This window comes from Juglans regia, chromosome 5 (genome assembly GCF_001411555.2).
Source record: "Juglans regia cultivar Chandler chromosome 5, Walnut 2.0, whole genome shotgun sequence".
Classification (NCBI taxonomy): domain Eukaryota; kingdom Viridiplantae; phylum Streptophyta; class Magnoliopsida; order Fagales; family Juglandaceae; genus Juglans; species Juglans regia.
The window spans coordinates 20,920,364-20,932,254 of NC_049905.1; the positions used below are offsets into that span (position 1 = coordinate 20,920,364).

Here is an 11,891-nt window from a genome sequence, read left to right on the forward strand (position 1 = left end):
TGTAAATGTAAGGTGGGGGTGATGGAGAAGGTGGTTGTGGTGATTTGTAAACATAAGGAGAAGGTGCCGATGGCAACGCCGGGGGAGGTGATTTGTAAATGTATGGTGGTGGTGGAGATGGTGAAGGAGGAGGAGGTGACTTGTAGACATAAGGTGGTGGTGGTGATTTATAGACATACGGGGGTGGAGGAGAAGGAGATGGGGGCGGTGGAGGTGGAGACTTGTAAACATATGGAGGAGGGGCTGATGGAGATGGCGGTGGGGGTGATTTATAGACATAAGGAGGAGGCGGTGATGGAGATCAAGGTGGTGGGGGAGGAGGCGACCTGTAGTAATATGGCTTTTTTGGTGGAGGAGGCGGTGATGGAGAAGGTGGTGGGGGAGGAGGCGACTTGTAGTAATATGGCTTTTTTGGTGGAGGAGGCGGTGATGGAGAAGGTGGTGGGGGAGGAGGCGACTTGTAGTAATACGGTGGGTGGCCTCCATGCTTTGGTGGCAATGGTGGTAAGTGTTTGTGATGCGGTGGCAGTGGAGAGGCATAAACGTAAGGCTCGTGAGTGGCAGCCACACTAGTGGCTATGAGGCAAAAAGCCAGAGCAGAAAACAGTCGAGGCCAATGCCCCGGGTGGTGGCTTGAGATATCCATTGCACTAGCAATTGATCACCTCTAATGCTGAAAGATGTGTCCGGAGAGAGCTTGCATTGTAGCAAAGAATGCTAACCCCTTTATATAGTAAGCTCTACAATCATTCTTGAAAACGATAGATTTGTTTACTCCCAGAAACAGGCTGTATTTATGCTTTAAATATTAATATATATCCCGAATCTCACAATAATTGGAAAACTTCAACGAGTCAAATTGATACATCTTAATTGATATAGTTCTGTCCATATGACATGATTGGTCTTGTGTGTAAAGATAGTGATGGATGAAGTTTCCTGCTGTATTTGCTTGTCGTTTAGCCACTCTTGTCTCCTTGTTATAGAAGTTTTATATTGGTTATAATATGGAATTATGTTTTGTCCTTCTGAAAATATGCCAACTTTGTTAATATATTTTTGGATCTCATCTACCTATCTATCTACCTAATATTATGGCATTTTAAGGCAGGATTCAGGAACTATGAATTTTTATTATCTTACTTAAGACTAAATATAAGTTAGAGAGGATCTCTCATTGGCCCTAAATTCTTAACCAAATCAGTTGTTTGTACTGTGGATCTGTAAAATAAGATAAATTTCGGTTCTATTTTTCCTCTTTCCTTTTTTTTTTCATGAGACTTTGTTTTCATGATCAGTTGTTTGGCAGTTCATTAAACTCAACGTATATGCGCGTGTTAGGTACGAGCATTTTTTGTGAATATATAATTATAAGTTTTCCTTCTTCCAAGCGTCGGTGCAATATTTATAATTTTTCTGTGGATTACGATTGCCTCAAGAGAATTGTTACCGCTATATATTATAAAAAGACCTGGTCACAAATATAAACTTATAAATTGACTTAATTTAATGTGATTTGTGTGATTTTTTTGTGTTTAAAGTATTTATTTTCATTTAAAAGCGAGCCCTATAATATTTATTAAACATTTAATACTACTAAGTCAACTGAATGTTAAAGCAAAATATCTTTAATTTTAGACTTAAACGTCAAGGATGTTGAGAGAAATTAAATGGTATATTCTATATATGATCGGCCATGAAAGAAGAAGAAAAAAAATCCCTGGATCGGAAGAGTACCAAGTCAATGAATTCAGAGAATCATTAATTTCCAGCAGCCGCGTGTTGATGTTTGATGGAAAACAATGTATACCAGTTTATAATATAGAATATAATGTCATACCATTAATTGCCTATCAAAAAAAAGAGGAAAGCCAATTGCTAGCTATTCATGCTCCAGTGCCATAGTGGTTGGGCAATCATGATCATGTTTATTATTATTTCATAATTGTGAATAATACCAAAGTACACCGCGTACCGCCATGCACTAAAGGCTGAATATAATTTCTTTCAGTCAATAATCACACACACACACACACACACATATATATATATATATATATAAAGAGGTTATGAAACGACAATTTTTAGTTTAACGGTTTTCTTTTGTTTTCCCGTTAAATGTTATTCACATCCATTAAACGGCTGTATTTTCAAATTTGATGCCCATTTATTGGGTCTTTAACGCCTATTTATTGATTGAATTATGATTAAATTAGAATATTAAACGGTTGTACTTTCACCACTCATTGAAATTCTCTCTATTTATCATTTCCTGATCTGCATGCACAAATTCATTGTATTTACATCAGCCGATACAAATCTCCAATTAACAATTACATAATAAAAAAAAAATACAAATGCAAAAAATTTATAGAATAACACAACGTTGAATAATACTCTTCTCAGCCGAAGAAATTCCTCTTTCTCCTTGAGTTTGTATTCATCTTTATGTTGTTGGAAGCTACTGGAGATTTACATATTCAAATTTTGCTGGGTTTGAAGTAATCTTTCGTATCTTTATCTATCTGTTTTATGTCAACTATTACAGAAAAAAAATCCAGTTCTGGCCTTAAGATTTGCATGTCACACCAGTTTTCTATCAATAAGTTACTAAATATTAATAAGGAAATCTGCATATTTGTTCAAATGCATAGTCAGTTTATCTTTTTTCTATGTTCTGTTTCTCTCAAATTAGGTGTCTGCAAGCAGTGCAGTGGTGCTAAAGTTTGAAGGAAACATTGAAAAGGTCAGCCTAACCAGCTTTTCTGTGTTTATAGTATTATCTATAGTGTAGCTATGTTTTTGAGAAAGAAAACATAGAATTAAAAAAAAATTTCACAACAAACACGACCTTGAGAAAGAAAATGTGAATCATATAAAGATAGGATCTTTTTTGTTGTTGACAACTAGACATAAATTTACAGAAAATTCTAACAGCAGAAGATTCAAAATTCTAGAGTTATTTAATTATAACAAACAATTCTAGAGTTATTTACATACAATATGCTGCTTCTAACAAGAGTATGCTAAAACATATTTGAAACAAGAGTATGCTAAAACTAGAGAAGATAAAAAACATACATTACCTGAAAAATAAAAAACATATATGAAAGATGAGCCTTCAGATTAGTTAGATTTAAAAATTCATTTTAAAAAATCAGAAAAAAAAAACAGAGTTGTTGATTTTATATAACCAAAAGATCTAAAAAAATACTGCCCCGACAAAGGCTCCAAGACCTTTTTCAAGCTGATTCCAAGCTAGACTTGTACATGATCAAAACCGAAGCAAACAAATAGACATGACCAAACTAACTTAAGAAGATTCTGATATGGATTTAGTCAAACATTATGGACAAGAGCTTATAGAATTGATAGAAACATGTTTTATGAATAAAACATTAATTATGTTGAGAGGTGAGATATCCCAGAAGCTAGCCAGCCATGGTCTTAATTTATAAGTTTCTGGCTTTTCAAGCAACATTCAATATTATTCTCCAATCACTCTGGCAAGTAAGTATATAATATATTAAGAGCTTACACCTTCCTATTTTCCCACAAAAGAAAGAAAAAAAAAAACTTTTCAATCTATCTTCAACACATTAACCTTACAAATAGCTTATATTTTGCATCCTCCAAATTAACCTTAAATCTTCAACACACAAGCTTGGATAACAATTTTTACAGAGATCCGTGGCCCAGATGCACCTCTATGCAGAGGCCTGGCATCCTCTGATCTGTAAACCCAACCACATGAAAAAATTTGCAATAGGGAAAAGCAAAAAAGACAACTTATAAATAAACTGAAAAACCCAGGAAATCCCCCCTCAAAAAAGAGTTAAACCCCATGAATCAAACATGCTGAGAAACGTTACACCCCTAGCTCTCCGTTGTCATTTATATGCTACTTACATCTCCCTAAACAGGCATCTTACCAACAAGCATGAGAAATCTAGAGAGACAATGAAGATACGAACTATAAACAATGAAGATCTCTATACATAGAAGCGAGCAAAAGAAATTTGCGAAAGCACAACCACAACTCCACTCCAAAACCCAGAAAAAAAAAAAACAAAATAAACCAAAGCAAAGGAAAAAAACCAAAAAAAATCTTATTTCTCATCCATGAAAACCTAGGTATGTGGAACTCAAAAACGTATAAAAAACCAAAAATTTTTAATTTATTTCATGAACGTACACTCGGAAATTTCCGTACCTTATTTCAATCGAAAATTCACAAACACTTGTTCTGTCTGGTTGGCTTTCTCTTCGACTCTTCGGATTTGAAATTTTATGGGAATAGAATAATGGAGGATGTGTGATTCGGTTATCAAGGAAAAAGAAAAAAGGAATCCTGAGCAATAGAACAAGAAGCGCTCTGAGTATGAAGGAAATTGTCGCACGGCTGGCCGTGAGGCTTGGGAGGTGTTGCCGTGGCTGAGGAGATCGGGAAGGAGGAGAAATCTAGAGAGAGAGAGAGAGAGAGAAAGGTTCTGTTGAGGGGGAAAGCACTAGCGGCTTATGGAGGAGTAGTAGCGGTTTGAGGTTGCGTTTAGTGGTGCTGCAGGCGGTATTGAGGGCTCAGGGTGGCTCGACTTGGTGCAGATCTTGGTTGACGACCGCACTCAGTGAGGCAAAGGCCTTCATTCGGTGAGTTTTCCGTAGGATAGAGAGGGACAGAAAGCAAAGAGCGACCAAAGAATAGAGAGTCTGAAAACACAATAGCAGTGGAATGGAATGGATGAGGAAAAATTAATCCGTGTGTTTTCTCGGTATGAAAACGAACGGTGGATGCAGCCATAACTTGTGTTTCCTCAAGTGGAGTGGACGACGAGGATGTGGTTGTGGAATGGTGACGTGGATCATGATGCGTTTATATTCTTTTTCTATTGATTGAAACAACTTCACTTTTTTTACCCTTTTAATGCATTCTCCACACATGAGAGCCGGAAGGTACACTGCGATATACTGAAAATCTTGTAAAAAATTCTTCAGAAAAAGAATAGATGATTTAACTTTTTGTAAAAAGAGAAACACTATTACGTCGTCCCATTCTTACCGCTTCATTTGATAGATTGGCGAATTTTTTTTTTCAACTTAATAATTAAAGAAGTGATTTTAAATGTATTGGTATATTTTTTTAATTTTTTAAGAATATTTAAATATATGAAAAAATGTCAAAAAAAAAAAAACGCTTGGTGGTACGCCCAGCGATAATAGTAGCCCCACTCTTGTCAAAAAGGGAAATACTATTCCTACAGAAATTTCTTACCGAAAATTTCCACCGGATTGCATTTTTTTTATTTTTTATTTCTTAATGATTAAGTAAGTATTTACTTAACGATTATTTTTAAAAAAAAAAAAAAGGAAAATACTATTCCTATAAAAAAAAATTTAAGTCTTATGAAAGTTATTTGAGATGATTTTGATTCTAAGATGACGTTTATTTACCAGACCATGTTATAGTTTCTATTAATGCTCTTCTTTTACTTGTGATATTAATTTATATGACATAAACATTACATCGTTATTTAATTAAACCAAAAAATTATGTCCTTATTAATAAAAAATTAATTCTTAAAAAATATATATATATAAACTAAGCAAATGTGCATTGCACGTTGCTTTTACCTAGTGTGTATATATATACCGTTTGCCTAATTGGGTGAAATGGTTATTTTAGAAAAATAGTATGTTTTTCATAAAAAAAATTGACCTCAATCAATAATTTATTGCATAGGGAAAAAATGTAAATTCTAGCAAATATTTTTGGATAATGATAGTTAAATGGAGTATAATAATTACATGTTTGTATAGAATAGAAAACAAAAACATTAGTTCAAAATTCAACATAGTCTAATACATATTTATCATATTGATAGCTTTAGCAAGCTTGTTTAGGACAAGTCTAAATTATAAGTTTAATACAAGTCCAACAAAAACATTAGTTCAAAATGTGGCTTCTCTAGTTTTTTACCGTAATTCGTTATTTTGTGTCATCTTGTATGGGATCAATTGAGAGGATATTGAAGTTTTTGTGCCGCTGTTGGTTGAAACTGTTAGGGTCTGTAGCAAGTTGAATCATCCACTTTTTTTGTGAAGTTTGTGCTGCAACAATCTCTATATATGATAAATGTTCTAGCATAATAAAGATTTAATAGCTTTGTATGATTAATAAAAACCTAAAGAATTTATATACAGAAAATTCAAATACTGTAAACTAATACAAATCTTACAATACAATGTTTGTAATTAGATTATTATGTATGTTGTAGATAAAAATAACATTTTTTAATGACAAACCAATTAAGAACATGGTAATGAAACAAGTTTCTTCTTTTTTTCTTAGATTCCAAGAAAATATGCTATTCACCTTCTTACTTTGAGAATAAGAGTTATTTTCTATGCTACCTATATTTTAATGCTGCAATATAAAAATCAATTAAAAGAATTTTTCTTATAATTTGCTTTTAATAGATTTTTGTTTTTGTAATATAAACCTCAATCAACTTATAGATAATGTAGTAAATATCTCAAATTACAAAATAACCTTTTTTTTTTATTTGAAACAATAAAGTAGTGAACAATAAGAAAAGATACATCGCCAGTATGATTCATGAAGTCAAATGTTGAACAACCCAATGCTTCTTTTGCAATTTCATCAAATAGACACAGCAGCTAGTCTTCCTATACTATCGTCAACTTCAACACATGCTTGACAACTATAAATGATGAAAATATCATTTTATGTTAGAATTGATAAAAACTATATGTTAAATTTTTCACATAAATTATTAAAACTAAAAATTTGAAGAATACATTTTGTGTTTGGAAAATGCTCTAGTGTTTGCAATGGTAACAAAGGAAGCTTTCATTGTGTTCATAACTAGTTCCTTTGTTACACACTACAAGAAATCAGGTCTTTTCCAACGATTAAAAAATCGTTGCAAATAAAGTCAACGTAAAAAGTCATCTTTTCAGTCGATTTCGAACTCGCAGTGGGCTTTTAAAATCAAATTTCCACTTGCATGCTTGGGTTTCATTAAAAAGTTTTTTGCGACGATTTACACTGCTTTTACGATGATTTTGTGCGTCGCAAAACAAAAAAAAAAACTTGTTGCGATGTGGTGATTTCCGTTGATATTTCAGAATGGGGGCGCCAATAGCACATAAGCCCTTTTATTTCCCCCCCAACATAATACCTCCCATGTTTGTCCACTTCGACGAACACACTTATGCACTTTGACGAATTTTACCCATCAGACTCCATTCTCAAACCTTGCAAATCCACCCTTCCCAGTGTTCTCTCACAGTGTCAACTCCTCCATCGTAAGCTTTTGGCCCATTTTTCGAGTCTCATTTTCCCACACCCTTCTCCCTTCCATTCTTGGTTCACCAATTTCACAAAACTTCAAATCCTACAATCGGCTAGCCGAGTCTGCACAAGGACTTCTCTCCACTTGATTGTCTCTCTTTGGAAAGCTAGGCCCTACGTCTCTAGCTCCCTTACAAATACAATTTTGTGCCTCCATTTCGACAAAAATGTTAACTTTTTGGGTAGTCTAGTATAATCGACCGAGGCTCTAGGGAATATCGCCACCGTATAGGTATCTCTTGTTGCCATTTTGTTTATCTTCCCCCCTTCATGAGTAGGTTGCATTACAAAAATTGTGGTTTTTTGTTTGTACAATAATTTTTTCTTCTTTGTGAAACTAATGTGCATGTTTCTTTGTTTAAGGTTTAATGTTGTGTATCTGCCTTTAGTGTTTGAGATACTCAATCAGTTCTGGGTATTATATAATTTTAATTCACCAAATATTGCTTGTTTCTGCTGAAGCACAAGCTTTTTCTTGTAAAATTTATGGCCCTTTTTTTTACCTTTTATACTATAAGTAAGTAAATTCCGTTAAGAGAGAAGAAGTGCTGCCATTATTTCTAGAGTATATGAACTCGTGAAGTTGTTGCACAAAGTTGGGGATTTCCTTAAGGCTACAGATCATTTTCGTTAAGAGAGAAGAAGTGTTGCCATTATTTCTAGAGTATATGAACTCGTGAAGTTGTTGCACAAAGTTGGGGATTTCCTTAAGGCTACGGATCATTTAACGTAGCTGGCCTTTGTATATTTCACTGAGTTACCCACCTTGATTGTTTTCTGGGTTCTGTTATATTGTTGCTCAAAAACATGTTGATAAACAAAGTGAAGAGTTTTTGAAGCTAAAACCTAGAAAGACAAGTATCAATGAGCTATAGCTCAAATGGCATCTCTTTCCCTATAAGAATGTTTAGTGGGTGTCATTATATGTTTAAAAACATACAGGCCTAATTATATAACTTACTAATGATAAGGAAAAAAAAAAAACAGATAAGGTTAGAGTCTAAAGGTCCAAAACTCAGCCTCATAAAGTCCAGATTCCTTAATGATCACACCTCAACTTTTAGCAAAATGTAAGCCACTTATCTGGACCATCAGCACACATACAAGAAGTATAAATAGGACTTTATGAAATGTAAAACCCCTTTTCACATTGACATTTAAACACGTATAATAAAAAATGAATAAAGTAACATAGAAGAAAGCGATGGCAAAAGAAATCTGGCCAAGTAAATAGAACTTTCCCAAACCCCATGCAACTGGATAATTTCACCCTTGAAAGCAAAAAATTTCTAATATGAAGTCCAAAGTTACTTTATTGTAGAGATCGGGCTTGCATATGAACATCTCCATGCACTAAAGGCGGAATGAATTATAATTTCTTTCAGCCAATAATCGTGTGTGTGTGTGTGTGTGGTGGGGGAGGGGGCGGTTGGGGGTTGTGGAGTCTTTGCTTATATTATGTAAAGTACTTAAAGCTAGGTAATCTTCCAATTACCTCATGTATATCCTAATTTAATATGTTCTGGTTAATTTGTGTGGCATGGGTGCTTGTAAAACAAATGCATGGTACCAAAATATAGGCCGAAATCTAGGCCAGTACGACTGGTATTTAGGCCGGTACGAAATATATGCAATACCTGTACCGGACCAGTGGCCGGTACGACACGGTATTTAAAACAGTGGTTACATCTCATCTATGCCCCAGACTATTTGATCTCACTAGAGCAAGTGTCCTTAATCCATCATGAGTTTACAACTCAAAGCAATTATTGACCTTACATTATATAATAAGCTCATGATTATATCAAGTCAAAACAACATAATCACCCGGGCTATGATACATAAAATAACAAGTAAGAATCCAAACAATCTTCCCTAGACACTAATGTCAATTCAATTAGATTTGACTGCTTTTCTAGACATGCTCTGCAAGATCATATCATTTGTGGTCCTAAGAAAACATGCTAAAGTAATAATATCAAGTTTTCATCTTATGACATAGTTCCAGGTTCAAGAGCATAGGAATATATCATTTATTGATCCATTAGGACTCATATAGTAATAGAGCAGGGACCCATCCAATCACTTCCTCATATGATTGTTTATAGCAGATACAATATGAAATGCATATTACGGCAAAACTCCCAATTAATTGGGTTTGTCACATTCAAACGTCGTAGGAATGTTAGTCTAGTCGCCACAAAGGTGCTCTAACTTGTGTTTCTTAGCACAGTCACTCATCTAGTGCCTGCCTAAGATCTCACATTCCAAGTCTTAGCTTATATATCACATGCATGCAATTCTTAGCTTAGTTTGTTTATCCAAGTCTAAGCCTACATTTGGATGCTAAGGTGGTCTCAGATTATCTGAGTCGATCTTGGAATAATAGTATTTTGTAGATTCCATTGAGATGTGTTCCAAACACTGCCTAAGTATTACAAGTTGGTTGTAGCTCTTTAATACATATAAATATTAGAGCTTATTTGGTGAAAGGAAACTAGATACGTACTCACACTACTCTACAATTTTGTTTTCTCAATTTTTCTTTCTTCACTTTTTTCTCTTTCTCATGATCATCAAGTACTCCTTTCTTTTACAACTCTCAATATTCAAGTTAGGGTGCGTTTTTTAAAAGAGGAAAGAACCTCAATTTTAACTATATATATATATATACCCTGATCAGTTATAATGTGGAATGTGAAATAGGGTATATTTGTTGGTAATGATGATACACAGTTTATAACGTTTTTACAAATAATTTATAATAGTTTTCCATTTCATTAAACATAATTTTAATTTTACATAACTACCATTCAATTAAAATATAATTGTAAAATAGACCTTGTAAAAGAATTTTAAAAATATTGTAAGATGCAGATTAAACAAAAAGAGAATTTAAGTTCTTCAAACGAAATGGTGAACTATTGTTAGAACATGGCAACTATATTCAAGTGATGTCAATGTTGAGAGCAACAAATTGTTTTGCTCAAATGATTTAGAGAATGCCACCGATCGGTTTAATGTACATAAAATACTTGGCCAGATTGGACAAGGTACTTTTTACAAAGGTATATAACTTTGAACAATTCACCAAATGGAAGAATTGTTGCAATAAAAAAACAAATCTATCATAATTGATGAAGATAAATTAAAGAGTTTGTTAATGAAGTTATTCTTTCACAAATTAATCATAGGAATGTGATTAAATTACTTGGTTGTTATTTGGAGATAGAAGTTCCTCTGCTAGTTTATGGATTAATTGTTCAAACTCTTTCTCAATATCTCAATGACCAATATGAGGAGTTCCACCTATATGGAATATGCACTTACAAATTACCCCATCATCGCCTAACACCAACCCGCAAGCCTTCACCCATAGCGATACCCCTACACACAGAATCGTCCCACACATAGCAAGTCGCGGAAACCACATTGCGGTAGCACCACCCTTGTTGAAATAGACCAACCGTAAGACAAAGCCCCATTGTACACCACTGCCAGTGCACCACCCACTGTAAACCAAACCAAAACACCCCTGTTTTACAACACCTGAAACATAGCATTTCGCCAACGCCACGACAGAGAAGGCAGCAAGTCACGATGCCTTTGCACCACCCTAAACAACCATACCCAATCTTGTGCCATCGTGAGCCACCAACACAGGGTATCTCTACCCTTCTTGGTTTCTCCCTTGGTTAAACTCTCTCAAGTCTCGATCTCTCCCTCACATTAACTCTCTCTCTCTCAGTGCCATGCCTTTGTGCTAGGGTTGTAAGAAAAAATTGAAAACTGGTTGAACCAGATTGAATTGGATCGAATCGGTGAGCTCGATTTAGTTTTAATCCGGTACGGCATTGGTTCTTAAAAATGAAAACTGATCCTAAATCAGTGCGGTATCAATTTTCATATTTTGAAAATCGGTTTAAACCGAACAGGACCGGTACTTATGTATATTTTTAATTTTTTATATTATATATATATTACATGCTACATTTCTAATTAATATAACATGAAATCTTAATCTTACAATAAAATATTAATATAATTAGACACTAATTATACTATTTTAATCTTATAATTCAAGTTTATTAATCTCACTAATAAGTTAGACACTGCTTATATTATATTAGTATAATTGAACATTAATGAACTAGTAATTGTAAATAATAAATATTAAATTCTCACAATTAAGCTTAGTATTAAAAAATTATAATATTAAACATATATAGTGTCACACATGTAAATGGTAAACCGGAAAACCGGATTGAAACTTTAAAAACCGAAAGTTTCGTTTCGGTGATGAATCGGTCCGTATTGGTTCTTAAATTTTCAAAACCTGTTCATATCAGTTCGGTTTGCAAAATTTCTCCAAAACAGGACCGAACTGGACCCGTTACACCCCTACTTTGCGCTGGCCACCTACGACTTTCACCCAGCTCACTGCCCCGTCGCTACACTCCTCCTCTCTCGGTGAGTATGGACTCTCCTCTATCACACGATTTCAGTCTAGAGTTTTTTC

At 34.2% G+C, this 11,891-nt stretch overlaps 1 pseudogene; it reads right to left on the reverse strand.

Moving 5' to 3' along the window:
• Positions 1-4: 4 nt before the first annotated feature.
• On the reverse strand, positions 5-697 carry LOC109003658 (annotated as a pseudogene).
• Positions 698-11,891: the final 11,194 nt, after the last annotated feature.